We start from the raw sequence: 19535 nt of genomic DNA, 5'->3' as shown, positions 1-19535 counted from the left end.
AAGCAGCTATGGATGCCAGAACTCATTTCAAAGAAAAAGTTTTCTTTTACCACAAATATAAAATGTAAATTTTTGCCCTGGGTAGGCACCAGCTGAGAGGCTCTTGGGGAAGAGGGCAGAGCTGCTGCACACCACGGGGAGCAGCCCAGGCAGGTGCCTGCTGTCAGACACACATCCATCCTAATTCCCCCATTTCCCCTTTCTGGTGTGCCTGTAATCCCAAACAACCCTTCCGAGCCAAACCCCCAGCAGCCCTTTCCAGGACCCATCCATCTCCTTCACCCCAGGTGCCTCCCAGTGGGGTTGAGCTGTCCCAGCTCACCTGAGCACCTTCCTCTGGTGGAGGAACTCTGCTGCCATTTACAGAGTGGCACCACCTCCCAAGGCTGGCACCCACATCACTGGGGGAGTGGGATTTGGGGGGTTCAGGTCACACAGCCGAGCTGGGAAGCAGGAGGCTGCCAGATCACTCCAGCTGCTGCTTCCCTCGGTAAACTGGGGTGTGGGCACCAGGGAACACCCCTGGCAGAGAGAGCAGTCCTGGGCACCAGCAGCCTCTGTGCCCGGCTCAGCTCCCGGCAGCGAGCGCTGCCCTTCTGCTGCTGTTTGCTGAACAAAACCCACGCTGCAACTCTCAGCTAAACAGTTAAGCAGCACTCATCATGCCTAATTTACAAAAGAAGGGGCATATTTCAAAATATTTATTCTGCCTTTCCCAGTTGGATTGGCATAAGCATGTGGAAATCTTCGAGGAATCAAACAACTGTTAATCACCTCAAGCTATTCTGGGCTGAGTTTGCTGTGTAAGCTGCCGCCCTCTGTTTACACACAAGAAGCAATGACTCAAAGAATCCTATAGAGACGGGGTTTTTTTCCTCCTTTTTAACGATAAAGTCTGGCCAAACGGCTTAAAGGGCCCAGCTATTTAGTATTGGAGCTGCACCTCCTCGCCTCCCTGCCTGCCCTGTAATATCCACATTTGTATTCAGCCGGCGAGCGCCGGGGGTGGGGAGGGGGAGGGAGAGGCTCCGGGTTTCACAGCCCACCCGCCTCGCCCTGCTGGCCCCGGGCTGGCTCAGGCTGCAGGGGCACGGATGGGATTGGGTGGGCAAGGACAGGGCTGGGCATTGCCAGTGGCTTGGAGCAGCACCCTGGCCCACAGATCCCAAACCCTCTAAAGGGCACCTGGAGTGGGATTTCCAGACCCAGAGGAAGAAGCAGCATCTCAGTGCTGTGGTTTGGACCTGCTGCCCTGCCCTTTCTTGCTTTTCAGGGTGCTGTCACCCACCTCACTGCCCTCTGGTTCTGCTGACCCCCAAACCCTCCAGCTCCACTCTAAAAATGGGTTTTGCTCCAGTAACACCAGTCCCACACTCAGCCTGGACAACAAATCCAGCACCCACAAACAGAACACCCACAAACCCAGAACCCACAAACCCAGAACCACAAACCCAGCATCCCCAAATGCAGCATCTCCGAATCCATCATCCCCAAACCCAGCACCCCCAAATGCAGCATCTGCCAGCTCAGGGCTTTTGCAATCCCTGCAGAAGCCTGAAGAGCTCCAGGCTCTTCAGAAGAAAAGCGAAGCCACCCATGCCCCGCTCCCCTTCCCTTTCCTGCTCCCGCCGAGCATGCGCCGGGCTCTCCCTCACGCCATGGCACTGGAGCTGAATGCTGATGAGAAATTCTTGGTCCAACCCCAGGCACTCATTTTCAAGTAATTAACTTGGCACCACCACAGCACACGGCAGATCTGCCTTCCCCGACCAGGAGATAACGGAATTAAAAGGCCAGGTGTGGGATTATTTATGGCCAAACTTGCTTCTTCCCCACCACCAGTTCTAAGTCAGGAATGACAATTTTATCTGGACTTTGTGTCTTCCCACCCAGCCTGGAGGCTGACAGGTTTCTCTGTTGGGGAGCACATCACAGGGGCAGCTGCAGTGGGGAGCAGCCCTGGGATGCTGGAGGATCCCAAGGATGTCCCATGCCTGAGTTGTCCCCTCTCCCCACTGGAAGGGCACTTTGGGGGGCACTTGAGGGGTTTTTACCCTTCCTACTCCTCGGACACGCTGTACATGGCATCACCTTTTATCAATGCATCTCATTCCTGGAGCCACCTGCAATGAGCGACATTCCTGCCTCTTCCCAAAGCTGTTGGCAGCTCAGCTGGAGTCAGAGCTCCTCCTTGCTGCCCCAAATCCCCCATTACTGTTCTCCTTCCTCCTCCCAGATCAGCCCTGACATGGAGCTGCAGAGAGCTGTGAGGAGGGGGGAAGGAGGATGGTTTGGGGGAGGAGGATGGTTTGGGGAGAAGGAGGATGGTTTGGGGAAAAGGAGGATGGTTTGGGGAGAAGGAGGATGGTTTGGGGGGAAGGAGGATGGTTTGGGGAGAAGGAGGATGGTTTGGGGGAGAAGGAGGATGGTTTGGGGAGAAGGAGGATGGTTTGGGCAAAAGGAGGATGGTTTGAGGGGGGAAGGAGGATGGTTTGGGGAGAAGGAGGATGGTTTGGGGAAGGAGGAGGATGGTTTGGGGGGAAGGAGGATGGTGGGGGGGAAAGGAGGATGGTTGGGGGAGAAGGAGGATGGTTGGGGGAAGGAGGAGGATGGTTTGGGGGGCAAGGAGGATGGAGAACCAACACCTGGCTACTCCTTCCACAAAGGCTGCTGCCCTTCGGGCCATGCTGGCAAATAATTCCTGACTGCAGCCCCCGGGGGTTTCTGTATAAGGAGGCATGCCCCAAAGGATGGAACAAAAAGAGGTGGCAGATGTGGATCTCCTGCCATGACCCAGCCCTGTCCCAGTGGGATGGGAGCTGCAGGAGCCCATCCCTGCTCCCAGCAGAGAGCAGAGCTGTAGAGGGAAGGCTGCTGAGCGCTGACATATGAGGGTAATGGGTGTTGACGTATGAAGATACAGCCAAACTGAAAGCTACATCCTATTTAGCTTTTAATTTGGATGCTCATAGAGTGGATTCTGAAGCTCTGTTTCATCACAGCTCTTAAAGCAGATCTGACTTCCAGGAAACAAGCTGACGTGAGGCTGCATCACTGATAAACCTCGAACACAGCACTCCCTTCCCCTGGGAGATCCCACGCTGGGCAGGAGGGCTCTGCCCCCAGAAAAGGCCTCCTGCTCTGGGAACCACACTCCCCTTCCTCATGGAAACCTCGTGCAAACCACACAGCTTGGGCTGAGCTGTGGAAAACAGAGGGACACACCACTGCACCTCCCAGAGCCCACCCCAGCATGGAAACCCCAGCGCCAAACCTCCTCTGGGCCAGCAGCACTTCGGGAACTTTCTGAGCATCCCTCTGGGCCGAGATGGGAGTGGCTGTCTCTGCCTGGGACAGGAGGTGCCCAGTGCCCCCTGCTCTCCTCGGGGCATCTCCCTCTCCTGACCTGCCCCAGGGTTTCCTCTCCCACTTTTCTCCCGGCCAATCTTCCCGGCACTGAACTAAACCGGGGAAGGGCAGCTGAAGTTTGCTACCCGCAGCTCCTGCAAATCGCATCTCAGATTCCCCCCGGGCAGAAACATCCGCCAGAATAGCACAGCAACAAGGACAACAATCACACGTTACTATTTTCAGCTCTGCTTTTGCTTTCTTCTTTTTAAAAGTAATTCGTGACTCGCAGCGCCGAAGAGGCCCCTGTGATCCCCGGGTAATGGCCTGCCCTCTATGTAGAGTGGAATAGAGTTAGAATGAACGCTCCAGAAACCCTGACAGCCCGTTTAACAAGGTGTCTAACATCCCATTTCCTCTGCACTTCCTCTCTCCTTAATCCTTTTATGCGAAACTCACTCAGGAGTAAGCACGTGTGAAATTGAGGACTCTCTAATACACATTGCTCGACACAGGCTCACTGAAATGGAGTGTCTCAGCCTTGTTCCGTCAAACAGTGCCAAGAGGAAGCCGACGTTAATCAAAGAGTCTTTTCCATGTGTCCAGGGCCTTGTGCACCCGCAGAGCAAATAAACAGCTCTGCGCTGCCACGGCTCTCCCAACCCCTCCATCTCCTCAGAGCTCTGCCCTCCGCAGGGCTCAGAGCAGCAGCGGGGCTGGAAAAGGAGAGGGGCCAAGGGCAGGGCGCACCCAGCTCTGACAGCTGGGGCCAGCAGGTTTTGGTTTTGAAAGGACGTCCCCGGGCAGCACAAAGCAGCTCCCCGGGCTGCTGAGTCCTGGGGCTGCTGGGCATCCACAGCTCCGGAGATCCCTGCAGCTTCCTGGGCTGGGTGCAGGGACAAAACACAGCTCGAGGGGATCATAGAGAGGGTAGGGTTGAGCTTAGAGCAGCTCAGATCTCCCCAAACTTGAACTAAAGGTGCTGCAAGGATTACTCCTGTGAGTTCTGAGCTCCAAGCAGCCCAGCTGCAAGGCTGGATGGCACCAGTGCTGTGATCATTCTGTGATTCTATAATAAACTCATCAGCAGTAGCACCATTCTGCAGTGTAAAAACACAATTTTCCTCAGCAACTTGGATTTATCTTTTCCTTACTAGAGCAGGGAAAGAACACCAGAAAGGAAACGGAAAGCCCTCCTGATAAATTCCCAGGAAATACTTCCAGTAGTTTTGTGCATTTTTAAAATCACAAGCCAAATCCACCCATGAGTGGAGCAATTCACTCCTGAACACGGGGCCCTGTTGGTATCAGGGGGATGATGTGCTGCCATTGCAGGCAGGCAGACCTGATCCAATGGGTCTATTATCTCCCCCCGTTACTGTGATCCTGTCCTAATTAGGATCTCACACCGACCGGATACACCAGAAGTCAATGACAACTTCATTTATCCAAGGGGTTCGGTCTAGGAAAGCTGTCTGGTGTTTTTAAGTCACCATCAAGTAGGTATTGATTTGGGGAACTCAGGAAATGATCCTTCATTTGTGGGCTTTAGCTGGGATTTGGGGTTCCCGTTGCTGCTCCTGGGGTGGCGCCGGGGTGGGGGGGCTGAGCTGGGTCAGCAGTTTGTGGGGTGACCTTGTGTCCCTCTTGCTGTGCCCCACAGACTTTCTGAGGGTTCAAACTCGTGGTAAATCAACAAACATTTGGATCAATAAGGGTTGCAGGGCAGTGATTTGCATCGGTGCTCTCTGCTGGAAGAGGAGCCCGTGATGGATGCGCAGTATCGGGGTGGCGTGGAGAGACAGAGAATCCCTCTAATTGCACGGAGGAATGCAGATTACAGAGCTGGAGATGATGAGCAGTGCTAAACCCAGCGCCTCCCAATAAACAAGCAGACAATGTGAAGCCCCCAGTGGGTGAGATTTCCGTGTTATCAGCACCCCGTGTAAACGATAGCGTCCCTCCGGATCGGCCCGCGCAGCGCGGGCTGCGGCGCCGTGCAGATAAGGCACTTCTAATCTGCACGTGGAATCAGCTGAAGGGAGAATATAAAATGCTAATAACAAATTGGAATTCAATCTAAAAGGGACGCAACAAACACCAGAACCGTTTTCTCCCCTTCTTGCCTTTGGGGAAAATAAAAAAAAGAGCAAACCGTCCCCTACTCCCACCGCCGCCTCTGGCTGTTCTTCCCCTGATTTTCCCCTCCAAAATGCTCCATCACAACACTTTAGGGGGTGAAACCTTCCCATTAGGAGCTTGGCTCCCATTTTCCCTGCCCCATTCATCCAACTTTATGTTTGAAATGGATCAGTTTGCTCGTGACTGAACCCGGAGTGGATCTCCCCAGCCCTCGCTCGCTGGAACACTATAACAGGTAAGTGCTACCATACATCATCTTAAGAGGTGGCTTATCTGGAGAGGAGGTGCAGGAAATATTGTGTGAGGGACTGTCTGCATCCGAGGTGTGATCGGATTCCATTTTTCCTTTTGAAATACAGAACAGCAAATCTGTTGCTAACGCCTGAAAAAATCACGGCACAGCCCACGGCTCCCTTGGCCAAGGGGGCCGTGCCATGGCAGGGGAGTGCCCAGCTGGAATCATTCCTAATTGTCACCATTTACCTGCCTCAGGAATGCACCCACACCACCACATCCCAAAGCCTTCTGCTGCAGCACTGCCCGAGGCCAGGGGAGCTCTTTTCCCTATTCAAAGCAGCACGATGTAAAGTGGAAAGGCAATTTTTGTGTGTGGATGGCCAGGGCTGTGCCTGCACGGCTGAGGCCACTCACGTCCCTGGGGTGCAGGGCTGGGAGGCTCCACATGGGTCTGTGCCCGGCAGTGCCTGGTGCTGCTCCAGTTCCCAGCTGTGACCTTTGGGATCGGGTCAGGGTTTGGTGCTCAGCCCTCACCTGAGGGCCTGGCCCTTCCTCCTGCGCAGGACGGCGCTTTGCTGGTCGAAGCATCCACTGCTGGGGCCTCAGGAAACATTTCTGAGCAGAACTGAGAGAGACCCCAAATATTTTACTTCATTTCTGCTTATCCCTCCTCCAGCTAAAGCAAACAACACCTAAAACAAGAGTCCTATCAGGTCCCAGCAGAACCACCACCCCAAAGAACCCCATCACTGCATTTGAGCGAGCAGAGGTCCCTGTGGGCTGTGTTACTGTCTGTCCTGAGTTCCAGAATCAACATCCCACCCCGAAAGACAGGTAAGACACACCTGTGGGTGTTTTTTTTCCCCTTTGCTGTGCCATGGTGACAGTGCTGTACCCTGGAATTCCTCTTTCCACATCCACGGGTAGCACAGCCCAGCCTGGCTCCCGACTCGCAGCTCCTCTGAGCCGTTTAAGGCTCCTTCTTCCACATCCCCAGAAATCCAGGGCTCTGTGGCACTACAGAAAATCCAGCATCAATGCAGAGATTTGGGGTTAATCCACGGGCTGTGCAGGCTGTGTAAGCCCCAGTGACAGTGCATTTATTTCCTCCCCACGCCGCGGCTCAGACAGGGCAGATTTCCCATTACACACACGCACACACGGCCAAATCCGGTATATTGGGCAGGGAGATTATTGAACAAAAGTAAGTGATAAAAGCACGGGCCAAAAAGATGTGTTATAGTGTTTTCCTTTGAGGCAAAGACAAAGAAGACACTTTGCTGTTTGTTGTGCCAGAGAATCATCTCTGATTGTTTGTGTCACGGTGGCAGATAAGTGCAAAGGAGATAGATGTTCTGTCTCCCAGGCACAGTTCTCATCTGTATAGTATAAATTTATGCCTGCTGGTTGCAAAGCTGGTGATTCAGAGCCTGTGTGACTGTGATCTGAGCAGAGGAAGGCACTGCCTTCACGCCTGACGTCGATCTGCTTCGCTGGTGCTGTCACTCAGCCCCTGGGCAATGTCCCCTCGTGTTAGTGTCACCTGCTGCCCGCGTGGGCTCCCGCCTGCACCCCGGGCTGGCCCACCCTGCCCCAGCCCAGCTCAGCCCACCAGGCCCTGGCAACGGCTCTGCTCACTGGGGAGACACGTTTTCCCTTCTTCCCTGCAGTTTGAGATTCCTTAATCTTCCCATTCCCCAAAGCCAAAGCCCAGGGGTTGGAAAGGAGGGAAATGGCTTGGGAGGTGGCTCTGAAATCCCACTCCTTCCTTCCCGCAGCTCTTTTCGTTCCAGAGGAAGGATCTGCCCAGGTTGGATTTCAGAAGTCACATCTAATAGCTGCCTGTTTGGGTTTTAAGTGTTCACTGGGGCACTATCAAGGTAAATACATAATCAAAATAATGACATTCAAACTGAGCTGAAAGAGCATCTTGGCCTCGGCGTTCACTCACCCATCCAACCCCAAGGAACAGCACCTTACAGGGTGTGCTGGAGGCTGCCAGAACCAGCCCTGCAGGGGTTAATGGGGCAGCAGAGTTCCCTCAGTGGCAGCACAGAACTGCAGCTGACACTTCCTAGTGCACACACAGGTAGCAAGGGCCAGATTTGAGCCCAGCTCTCTCCTGCCCCTTCCAGCTCCATCTCTGGGCTTTGCTTCATGGTGCAAAGGGAACCAGATCTCTGCTGTTCCTCAGTGTCCTCCTCCTCCCTCCCACCAGCAGGGTGATGGACCCTGCTCCTGCCTCCTGCTGGCACCACGCCTGCCCTCTCCTCCTGCTCAGTCCCTCTCACCTCACAGCCACAGAATCACTGAGGCTGGAAAAGACATCTAAGGTGATCGAGTCCAGCCCATGAGCAATCACCACCTGGTCACCCAGAGCAGAGCACTGAGGGTCACTGTCCACTCTGGGGTCCTGCTCAAGGACAGGGGACAGCCACAAACGGTGTGGCTGGAGCCGAGGCAGAGACAGGCAGGAAACACTGACTGAAGATGTTTTGAAAACAAATTCTTTCAATATAATAGCATCAGCAAAACCTTCATGCACTTTCCCCACCAAGTGAGGTCTCTGAGTCCTCATCCCCACGCAGAGGCTGGGTGTGCTCTCAGATGTGAAGAAGATGAAAGAATCTCTGAGCCCTGCTCCTGCCTTGTCCTCCAGAGCTGAGAGTTTGTTTATTTGGGTCTGTAAACAACCCCAATTTCCCCCAACTCCTGATTGCTTAATTTCATGCCCCTCTGACACAAGGCCGGTATCTCAGCCCATCTCCTCACGCCCCTTCCTGCAGCAATCACTCACACATCCAGCTCCCTCCCTCTTCAGCAGCTTGGAGTGACCAGCTCCAAGGGGATCCCGGAGGAAATGAGCTTTGCTCCCATCACTGGACAATCTGGAAGGCTGAGGGAAATGAGGGCTAAGCCCAGAGGTTCAATTTCCCCTTGTGATGATCAAGGAACTTCAATTTTTTTTTTTTTTTTCCCTTTTGGTACCTCTGAAGTTGTAGGGAAAATAGCCAGAGCCAAAGACAAATGAGAAAGTTCACTGGAGGCTCTGGATTTCCCCACAAATCACCTTGGCCAGGGAAGGTTTTATTGCAGGAGTTTCTGGGTTAATCCAACACGGGAGCAGAAGTGCTACCAGCCCGAGAGGCACATTCCCTGCTGCAGTCAATGATTACCTGCCACCCCGTGTTCCTGAAATCAGACCCCAACCAAACCACATTCCCAGGGCACCCCCATTTCCCAGGAGTTTTACGAGCAGCAAACCTGAAAGGTGAACTCGTGCTCCTCGTTTTGGGTCAGTAAATGTTAGCAAAGCCTTCGGCACAACACAAGCATTCCCAGAAGAGCAGAGATCCACCAGGGGCTTTGCTACAGGGCTCCCGCTGCCACCTCTGGAATGCCAACACAGAGGAGAAATCCTCCTAGTTCTCATTTTCATTGAGCAATTTGCTGCTGAACTCACAGAAAAACGGGGAGCCAGGGCAGAGCTCAACTCGTGCTCCATTTCAGCCCCTCTTGGGGCAACCTTTTCTCTAACTTTTCTTTCCTGTGTTTGCTCGTGCTGCTGTATGGCTGCCTTAGGGATGTGATGAATCCTGGCATTCCAGTGATGCTGGCAGGGAGATCTGGGAGAAGCCCAGGAAATTCCTCAAGCCACAATAAAATAAAATGGGGAACACACAAACCTGCACTTGCCAAGCCCCCACAGAGAAGCAAAATACCAAAAATAATGCTCGTTAGCAGGACCCCAATTACGATTTGTATTTTCACTGGCTCTGCAGCCCAGGCAATGGGGATTGGGAGCCTTTGGAAGCCCAGATCAGACCTGAGCATGCTGGTGGTTGTGGCAAATCTGTGCTGGGCAAGCCTAACTCTGGTGGGTGGGCATCTGAGAGAGCAGAGGCCAAGGAAATGGCCAGCAAATGCCTCCCCTTGGATGCCAGACATGACTTCTTGGGGAACTTTGCACCTCTTACCCTGGCACCTCGGAAGGGAGGGGCTGGCTCCTGTGTCATGCACATTGTCTTAGAAGATTGATTTTCCACCTGTAAAAGTGATCTACATTCCCCTTCCTCTCCTGGATGCCTTAGTCAAAAGAGAAAATGGATCTTTTAAAGATACATGTATCCATCACTATTATTTACATCCTAATATGCGTACGTAGCTCTGCTCCAACAAGGGAAATGTAAATCAGATGGACATCGTTCCCTGAATGCCCTAAAGAGCTCCATTCCCCTCAAATTAGAATAGAAAATGCTCTTTTAAAATGCACCTTTAATATGTAAAAGCTGCTGTATCCTGACTCTAAATAAACCAAACTTGAGCTACATGCCAAATATCTTAGATAAAGGACAGGTGAGATGGTAGTATCTGGCCAAGGAATCGGTCCTAAACAGCTATTTATATTAATGCAAAGAAGGTACAACGTTCTTCCTCTTGATATATGCTGCAGTGGGATATAGTTTTGTCCCACTAGTGAGAATAAAAACGTACAGTTCATGATAGGCAAAGTCACATGTGTGAGATAAAGAGCTCCAACTATAATATATGTCTTCACCATGTATTCTCTCCAGGATTTTCTTTAGATCTTGGGATGACAACAAGAAAACACTTACTCAAGGTTAGACACTGCTCTCTGGGCTTTTTAATAACCATTCCCTCTATCCTGGGGGATTGCTCGCTGGAATAAGGCAAACTCCACTCCAGCGCCGGGACTTGCAGAGGCACGGCAGAATCCTTCTGTGCCTTTGTTTCTGCTTGGCTGTGCATGCCAATGAACCGCGCCGGGGCCGGGCTGATGAACTGCCCATCCCTGCGAGCTTCCCCGAGAGCAGGAGCAGAGCTCTGGCCGAGCTCTGCCCCGGGGCTCACTGACAGCACCGCCAAACTTGGGATACCGCCGTAAAAACCAGCGGCTGCGCTGCTCCTACCTATTGAAAGGAGACCGCTGCCCGCAACGAGACAAAAATATTTGGTTTTAAAGCAAATCCCTCGGGTGGGGACGGGCTGGGATGCGCCTGTGGGCAGCCAGGCTGATCCCGGCGGGCACGGGGCTGTCCCTGCCGGTGAATGTGCCGTGTCCCAGCTCCTGCGCGGCTGCTGATGCCATCTCCCTGCCCGCCGATAGCAGCTCCCGGTGGAACGGCAGAGATAACGCGGAGCGCCGTGCGGGAGGAGCGCAGCCCCCTCCCCTCTCCTCCTCCTCCTCTCCTCTCCTCCTCCCGTCCCTGCCGGGAAGGGGGTGGGGAGCTGGCAGGAGCAGGGAGCACCGTGCCTGGGCCTGGGGCAGCCGAGCACGGGCGCTGCACCGCTCCCACCCGTGCCGGGAACCCAGCGCTTTGTGCCGTGCAAATCCGCAGGGCGCGCACACAGGGCATCAAGGCAGGAGCGGGTCTCAGCCCAAAGTCAGTGTCACAGCCGTGGGACTGGGCCCTAGGCTGGGTTTTGGGTTTTTTTTTTCGCTGGCCCTTCACACGCACAGTCTTCCCTCTTCAAACTGTAAATTCACAGGGACACGGGAAACGTTTGAAGTCGGAAGCTGAAATTTCCGCACATACAGAAACAAACCCACCCACGGAGCACGCTGCTCCCCCTCCTCCAGGCTTGGCACGAGGTGCTGGGAGCAGTTTGAGGGAAGAACTTGTTCCTCCCTGCCCCAGCGGGAGGCTGCAATTCCCCCAGCGTCAGGATTTCACTGAAATGCAATCTGATTTTGGAAGGGGAGCTGTTGAGCTCCCCTCTTCCTGCACTTCGGGCACCCTTTAAGCATCACCTCATTCCTGACTATCCTGGTGCTCCATGCTGCAAACACTTCCCACTTTTCCCTCTCTTGCTGACAGCTGACAGAGCCCTCTGTCCAGCTGCTGCTTCATACCACAAGGCGCAGTGTTAGAATACGCTCGGCTTGATATTTCTTCCAGCCCCAGAACAAAGCTTAATCAGGCAGTGAAAGCAGTGGTGAAGATGAAGGATTCTGGGGATGGTTTCCCTTCTGGGTTGCTGCTTTTTGACACATCCCCTGGTCCAGCAATAACACGTTCTCCACTTTGCATTAAGAAGGACATTAGCACAGAGGTTTTGTTGCCACCCCAAGGGAAGGGCAGCGCCAGGATGCCTGAAGGGACAAAGGACAGCGCAGGAGGCAGCCAGGAGTCCTGCGACGGCCACAAGCTCTGGTGTCAGGGCAGCAGGATGGAGACGAGCCAGAATTCACCTCATTTACCACAATCTCTGCTTATTATTATTACCACTAAACCTGTTTAGTAATTCAACAGCATTAATTGGTTCAGATCCCAGCGCCCGGGGGAAGCAGCGAGCGTGGTGAGCCACGCTGGGAAAGGAAAGCAGCACCCACCCGGAGCCCGCCGGAATTCCGGGATGCAGCAGCGGGACAGGCCCACAGCTGGGCAGCACGGGGAGCTGCTCGCTGCTGGGCAGCTCTGCCTCCGCTCCTGCTGCCCACAGACTGCTGCAATAAACCCCGGGTGGGTTAAAACACCCAGCCGGCCCCCTGTATCCGCCTCTGCACCGTCCCGCTCTGACTACACGTGTCCAGGTATTATCCTGCTGACCCCTCAGCTGTGAACGAGCCAAGATATTTTGGGAGGAAAAACAATTTGCTTCCACTGTTTACTTCTTTCTGCCGCTCTTGACCCCGCGAGCGCACAAACGTTTCCCCGCGCCTCCGCTGCCAGAGAGACACTCTCATCAAGGAGGAGTAAATCACAATAACAGGGAAATAAACCTTCCCCCGAAATGATTCCCGCTTATTTATTTATTTTTTTTTCTGCCTTTTTCGCACCGGTCTACATCAAAGCGGGTAAATTGCGGTGCTGGCTGGCGGCCGCTGAGCAGCCCGGGCTCCGGGCGAGCATCCCCGCTCCGCTCCGCTCCTTCCCCGCTCCCGGCGCCGGCGGGGCGGGCGCGGGGCAGCCGAGGCCCTTTCCCTTTAAATCTAACTCAGGTAATGAAAAAGCGCAAGAAAATAGCGCGGGTGCATCTGGGAGTAGTAGAAAACAGTTAGATCTTCATAGAGCCATAAAGAAGTAAACAGTAGGCTGCTATGAAGATCTATGGGACCCCGCAGTGCCATTGTCTTCAAAAGGAATTAAAAACAAATTGCTGAGGGCCAGCACATAATTTAGAGACTCACGGCAATTTTATGACTTGCTAATGTTCCTAATTACATGCCCGTGAAAGGCTTAATTAATTGGGGGATGTAGCAAAAAGTGGAGCCTGTGTTTGTTATCATGGTTCCACTGCATTGATTTTAGTGCCTATGGAGAATTTAGGGCCTCTTTATTTGCACAAAGAAAATGCAAGTCTCTCGAAAAAATGCACATTAAGATCAACCCCTCGCTGCTATCTAATATACTTTCCTCTACTTAACCAAAGTGCTTGTAATCATATTTTGTAAATGTTGGTGCCGTTAATTGCATTGTGAGAGAAAATAGGTTCCGCTCGACTGGTTGTGGAGAATTTTATAAAGTTCTTTTCCTGCTCCCAGTTCTGAGGACTCGGAGAGAAAACTCATCAGAAGTTGCTGCGGTGGGCAGGGAGTGCTGAGGCTCCACTGCTCCCCACGTGTGGCTGGGCTGGTGGGCACTGGGGCAGACCCTGTGCCCACTCAGGTTCTCCCTGCCCACTGGGCACCCCATGAGCCCTGACCCACGGCCCTTTCCCAAAGGAAAACAGCACAAATCAAGCTGAACATTTCTGCTAAGTTGTCTGAATCCGAATTTCGATTGCATTAAGAGCCACAAACAACAAGGTTTTATCTCTGCTGTTTTAGCTGGAGGTAAAATCTCACCAGCCACCCTGCTCTCCTGAGGTACCACCAAAACACCAGCAACAAACTGCAGAGACAAGTCCAGCCCCACCATCCCACACGTGCAGGCAGGGGGCAGGGGGGAAGGTCAGGCAAAGGAAGAAATGTGGAACAGCACTTTTGGTTGGAATGACGCTCCTTAACAATCAACAACTAAATTTCCAGGGATGCAGCCTGGACAGCCCCTTGCTGCTTCCTCCTCCTCTCACCCGCACTTCCTGGCAGCAAGATTGCAACGAGGAGGAGGGGAAAAAAAAAAAAAAAAAAAAAAGTTTGTGTGTTGCTCTTGAGAAAAGCAGACGTCTCTCGAAATATAGTTGGTGCTTTGACGATAAGACCTTTGACAGAAACATGAATGACATGAATACTTTGATCTCTAGTCTCAGAAGCTTCAACAGCAATTATGAGTCAAGAGGGGTGAATATGGGCAGCAGCTAAGGCAATGCCCCAGAGGGTGCTGATGCAGTAATTAGAGACAAACCCCGAGCATCTCTGCCTGCACCGAGCTGGCAAACCAGGGAGGAGGTGGGCCAAGGGGAAGCTTCATGAAAAAAAACAACTCTTGTTCTTCTGAGAGACATAAAATCGACAAGACTTTATACATTTCAAAGCAAAGATCTTCAAAGACAGGTAAAATGCTAATTCTGCTAATGTAGGTTTTTATGTATATGCTCTGAAAAGGTAAAGCAAATTAATCACCAGCTTTACCCCCTAATATATATCTGTGTTACAAATATATTACAGCATGTCAGATCTGAGGAGATATATCTGAACAGTGGTGGTTAAAAGAGCATTTCCCTTTTCATGCTCTAATACAGTTATTTTGATCTTTCAGTCTTCATATTTTTTGTTCTCATCAAAGGAATGATGGTGCCAGAGATTAGGATGTTATTTATTTCCCTCTCACTGTCCTACCCATGTTAATCACTTCGAGTGTCAACAGCTGCAGCAGCAGCAGTGCCCATGTGAGGGGCCACGCTGCCTGTGCTGCCTGTGCTCCCTGCACCTCCTGCCCACCACACCAGGATCCCTTGGGGCCACCTCCAAAAAAGCTCTGACCTCCAAAATGCTGGAAATGCCGTGCAGACAGAGGGCAGGGAGGGAGCAAAGGGGTGTCCTGTGTCCCTGAGATGGTTGTGGAACACACAACGGGAAGGAAACACTGATGGAGAGGCAGAGTGGTGTTAGGAACCACCAGAAATCCCTGTTCTAAATCTCACACAGCTCAGAGACCAGGGAAATGGAGAAGACAAGCAGGGAAGGAGGCAGAGGGACAGGAGATGGTGGCCAAGGAGTGCACATTTCACTGCCCAGTCCAGCCAGTGCCATCCTGGCTCTTCAACCAGCTCCCAGTGGTTTGGGCACAGGGGGACTCTGTGTCCCTTGACCTGGCAGAAGGCTGCCTCGTCCCCAGAGGGGTTTCTCTCAAGCTGAGGGTGAGTTTGGACCTTGCCCATGGAGTTTGGGCCCCAGGCTGGGGAGAGCTGCCTGCTGACCCTGCAGAGGATGGTGACTTTCAGCAGCTTCATCCAAACACAGCTTTGAAGGCTCATGTGAGATCCCAGAGCTTAAAGACCAAGTGTGGTAGCTGCTGGCTACTCCTGCAGGTAACCAGCAGGGATGAATGGATGAATTTGTTAGGAGGGGAAGCTGGTGATAAGCAGGTATCTCCATAATTATTTGCAGAGATTAACGGAGCAGGTGCACTTCGGGCATAACTAATCCTTGAGAGACAAGGAGCAGGCAAAGACTGCGGGAGCTGATGTCTTTGAAATAGGTTAAACCAGTGACATTGCCCACCATCAGCATTGTGTTCCTTGCCTTTAAAATGCTGACACTCACAGGTTTGATGGTAACTAGACTGCATAGGGGCACCTTTGCTTTCACATCAGATCTGCTGACATGAACAAGAGTCGATTCAGATGGGCATCCAAACATTAAAGTCCTTCCCTATTTCCATAAAATGATTGGCAGGATGCCTACTGCTAGCAGCTGGTAGCGCTGCTGATAAATGGCATCTTGATAAAAACTTTGGGCTGTTTTAAGAAAAAAAAAAAAAAACCACTCTTATTCTAATTCACTCAGCTCCTGACAGATGAGATGTCTCATCTCTAAAAATTAGATCCTGGTATTTTTGCTGTGTGTAGAGGAGGAAACAGCTTCCAGGGGCTGGGACAGCTCGGTGTGCCCTGTGCCTCACCCCCTTCCTGGGCAGGCAGCCGACCCCACTGTGGGGCATCTCCCCTTCCCTGGCACTGAAAATGTACAGCTGGGGACTCAGCAGAAAGTGCCCAAAACACAGCAAAGGTTATCCCCAGGAAAAGGAAAAGGGCTTTCCCTTCCCAGGTCTTGAACTACTGAAGCTTTCCACGGAGTCCTGCGGGTAAAGCCTCCCTGGAGCAACTGAATTCCAGGGTCATTTCTAAGACACAGAGACCCAAACCACAGAACCAAGTCCTTCCTGCAACCTAAAAGTGAACCTCACTCTGCCCCCACAATATCACAGAGTTCATTTTCGCATGTAAAAGTCACCTGATGACGTTGTGAAGCACCAAACAGTAACACAGAGAGCTCCAGGAACATTCCCTGCCCACACAAAGGAAACAGCCACGGACAAGGAGGCGAAACCTGCAGGAATCCTTGGTGCTGCCAGAACCAGAGCAACCCCAGTCGGAACCAGCAGCAGAGCTCACTGAAACCAACCCCTGGTTTGTGGAGCTGCTGCCCTCCCCTTCTCCTTCCTGCCTCAGTCTGCCTCCAGATGTGCTGCCAGCTGTGCCAACACCAGCACAGAGCCAACACATCTGCCCACACGGCCGGGCTGTGCCAGCCTGGCACCATCTCCAGCCCTTCCCACGGCGGTGCCAGACCCCAGCCCTGCTCTGCACCCAGCAAAAGCAGCGGTGCCAGCTCACCACCACAGCTCAGAGCCACAGAACCCACCCTGAGACGGGCACTGAGACCCCCCAGCACCCAGCAGAGCCACGGGGGCCTCCAGGCAGCCCAAGGAGAGCAGGAACGAGGAAGGAACAGGAACGAGGTCTCCCTCCATCAATTCCCTGCTGGAGCCTCCCCAGGGCTCCTGAGCACCCCTTGGCCCCCAGGCTGGTTGTCCCCAAGCCCCAGCACAAGGAACACAATTAGGAGCAGTGACATCCCTACCTTGATTCCCGTCATGGTCCGCTGGAAGTCACTTGGAGAGCCGGGGCTTCAAAGCTGCCTCGCCATCATGTGATGTGACATCGTGGAGAATTTACTGGGGAAACAAAAAAACCCCACAAGTGTGAAATGTGACTGTCGATAAAGTAATCCTCAGCAATCAGACAAAATTAATTGTGTGAACATCATTGATCAAACCTACTTAATACACTGGGTTTGTGGAAAGCTGGAATGTAATTTCATTACCAATCTGCTCCATCCTAATGAAATTTCTAATAACACTTTAATTTTGATTTCGGTTAAGGAGAGAATGATGGAAATTTTCTTTTGCTTCTCTTGTAAGGTTTTATTTTATTGGTTTTCTGCAATACTTGGGATACTAATTTTTTTTTTAATTTGACATTTTATTAGCAGGGGCCTTAATATAACAACACAGATAAAAAACAAAATTACAAAACAGACAAACCTTACAGAAATAGAATTGATGTCAAACTTAAGGAGGCTAATTTTAAAGAAATTGATTTATTTTATGAGTGGTGATTTGGTTTTGTTTTTTTGGTTTTTTTTTTTGTTTTGTTTTGTTTTTGTGGGTTTTTTTTTTTTTTTTTTGTTTTGTTTTGTTTTGTTTTGTTTTTTTTAAGTTCTAGCCGATTTTCTGACCTAAAGTGATTTAAATAATCCTGGTTTGCAGTTGCTTCGCTGTGGAGTTCTCCCAGAACAATGCTGGGAGAGGCAGCACCATGCCCGTGTTTGTAATGGGTAGATTAAGGGTGAGCAGACCCACGCTGGGAGCAAGGCCCCCTCAGTTTGGACACAACCAAGACCTCACCCTTCGGGTCAAGTTTCAAAAGGCACCATGGAGACTGGAGCCAGGGGAGGGGTCAGAGGTTAAGCACGGGAGTGAGGGAGCATCGGGCAGGTAACCGAACGGGGACGTTTGGGATTCACAGGGAAACCCCTGTGGGAGGTGCCCCCTGCACCAGGGCCCTGCCTGCGCTGCCTGGGACCCCCATCCCAAAGGGGTCATGGCAGAGAAAAGTGCCAGCGTTACAGGAGAGGCCCAGCAGAAGCTGAAATGGATGGACCTGAGGATTCCAGTCAAGGGTGAGCTTCCTCCTGCCTCCCTGGCACCCCTGCATCCCGTGGGAGCGTGCGCTGCCAGGGGACAGTGGCACCCAAGGGACAGGTCCTGGGGCCACCCTGCCTTGTGCCAGCTGAGGCCTCAGGGCACCACGTGCTGGCAGCACCCACCCAGCCACGGAGGAGCTGGGCCAGGACAAGGAGAAGCCTGGAAATCCCAACGAGCTCTGCTGAATTTCTGCTGCAAACACACAGCCCTTGTCTGCAGCACACGCACGGCAGGGCAGCCCTGCTCCTGCAGCACCTGGGTGCTGCTGCTGGCTCGGCTGGCAGGGCAGCCAGGGCACGGGAATCACCTGTCCTGGCAGCAGCAGGGACGCTCAGGGTGCACTCTGATGGCTCCCAGGGTTTGGGGCTGTGATGAGCACACAAGGGAGCACGGAGCGTGCATGCTTGCTGCAGGAAGGTGATGCTCTTTGACTACTGAGCTGGTGCCTGCCTCTGGTATTTCCATTTTCAGCAATCTGATGTGTTTTGGAGATTTATTCATGACTGGTGTAGTGAAAAATTGGAAAAGGCTAGCGGGATAGCCATGGCCTGGAGATCCAGCAGCTGATTGGGGCTACAACTGAATTACTGTCAGAGGCATCATGCAAGGTTTACTCCGGCGAGTGGGGAGTTGAATCTTTGTATTAATAAGTGAACATGAACTATCAGAGAGACTGGCATATGTCTGCTGCCGGGCAGGGCTGGGAAAGGAGCTGTCAGATCAAGGGGAAGCTCGAGCAGGCAAATGGAGAAGCTCCAGTGCCTCCTTCACGTGCTCAGAGGTGTCTCAGGGAGATTTTACTGGTGCACAAAGGCTCAGAGCTGCCTAGGACTGAATCCCTGGGTGGAAGCAGACAGGGAATCTTGGCCATTGCTCCACTCTGGTGAAAATCACAGCCCCTTGTTTGAAATAAAAGCACGGTGATGACACAGGGGACACGGGCTGATAATGCACATCCAGAAATCCCAGTCCAGCCAGGAACACCAGTCGCCGAGAACTCAGGGAAACACCTTTAACAGAAACCAAACCCAGAAGCCCAAACCTACAGCAGGTGCTATAGAAATGATCATTTTTGCCCTGTTTCCAAAAAAAAAAAAAGGAAAATGTGCTGGTCAGTGCTGATCACTGTCCTCCCCCTCAGCACCACCCTCCTCTATGGCCTCCACACTTTCAAAGCTGCCCCACAATTATTTCCACACCAGGCACAAGAGGCTCCTTCCCATCTTGCTTTCCACCTACTGGGTGTAAAAGGATGGAAGGAAATGCCCCTTTCCACAAGGCTGGTTCTCCCCAGACCTGAACTTTTGAGAAAATATAGCAAATAAGCAAGGGGGTTTCAACTTCTAATCTCTCTTTTAACCAGATTTAACCCATCCCAGGGCCCACTCCAGGCCTCCTCTGAGGCAGGCTGAGTTTAGCTCAGTCTTGTGAGCTCCTCCAGGGGAGTTTCCAAGAGAAGAAGAGTGAGGCTGACCGTGGTCTGGGAGGGATCATGCCCCCCTGAGCTAACCCCTCCTGGAGATGAGACCCCCCTCTGTTTTAGGGGTTTAGAATCTTTCTGCTTTCTCCACAGCCCCGTTGCACTTTGCTAATCATTAATGCCACGGCTGTCCTTGGCAAGGCACAGAAAAGGGACTTGCTGCTACCAGAAAGGCAGGAGAGCTGATTTCCTAATAATTTATGGCTCCAACA

At 52.4% G+C, this 19535-nt stretch overlaps 1 long non-coding RNA gene across 1 annotated transcript in view; it reads right to left on the bottom strand.

The window, feature by feature from the left end:
• LOC128798192 (uncharacterized) overlaps nt 1-19535 on the bottom strand; it is a 162010-nt gene that overhangs the window by 24191 nt on the left and 118284 nt on the right. The window contains exon 3 of the long non-coding RNA XR_008434355.1: nt 16718-16811. This is a non-coding gene — a long non-coding RNA (uncharacterized LOC128798192). The remainder of the gene's footprint in view (nt 1-16717; nt 16812-19535) is intronic.

The sequence above is a fragment of the Vidua chalybeata genome, chromosome 20 (assembly GCF_026979565.1).
Source record: "Vidua chalybeata isolate OUT-0048 chromosome 20, bVidCha1 merged haplotype, whole genome shotgun sequence".
Classification (NCBI taxonomy): domain Eukaryota; kingdom Metazoa; phylum Chordata; class Aves; order Passeriformes; family Viduidae; genus Vidua; species Vidua chalybeata.
Note: the sequence above shows the minus strand (reverse complement) of the source record. Positions and strands in the feature narration are given on the sequence as shown.